The following is a 450-nucleotide window of genomic DNA, read 5'->3' as shown; positions in this document are numbered from 1 at the left end:
ATCACTTCTCAGCCTTTTGGCTAAGATCAAGTGTAGTATCTGTTCTTACAGTTTAAAACGCAGGTTCTGAGACCCTGTGGCCCCAGATGACCTAAAAGACCCTGGTCTCCACTTTTGTATTTCCAGAGTTTCTTATAATTTAAAAGGACCTGTTGTTGCTGTGGAAATGGCAGTTCAGTTTGGTGATTCCTTGGTAAGTTGAACACAGAATTAGCACACGACCCAGCAGCTCCACTCAGGTATGTGTACACCTCAAAGAATTGAAAACAGGGACTCAAACCCTTGGCCATGCATATTCACAGCAATATTACTGACAATCGCCAAAAGGCGGAATGGAAACTTCATGCTCAGTGAAAGAAGCCAGACAGGAGGGCCATGAACCATGTGATTCTGTTTACATGAAATGTCCACAGCAGGTAAATCCGTGGAGACACAAAGCAGATTGGTGGT

General features: G+C 44.0%; 1 pseudogene; it reads left to right on the top strand.

Annotated features, from left to right (window-relative positions):
* Positions 1-154, top strand: LOC113593489 (uncharacterized; annotated as a pseudogene).
* The last annotated feature ends 296 nt before the right edge of the window (positions 155-450 follow it).

The sequence above is a fragment of the Acinonyx jubatus genome, chromosome E2, assembly GCF_027475565.1.
Source record: "Acinonyx jubatus isolate Ajub_Pintada_27869175 chromosome E2, VMU_Ajub_asm_v1.0, whole genome shotgun sequence".
Taxonomy (NCBI): domain Eukaryota; kingdom Metazoa; phylum Chordata; class Mammalia; order Carnivora; family Felidae; genus Acinonyx; species Acinonyx jubatus.
Note: the sequence above shows the minus strand (reverse complement) of the source record. Positions and strands in the feature narration are given on the sequence as shown.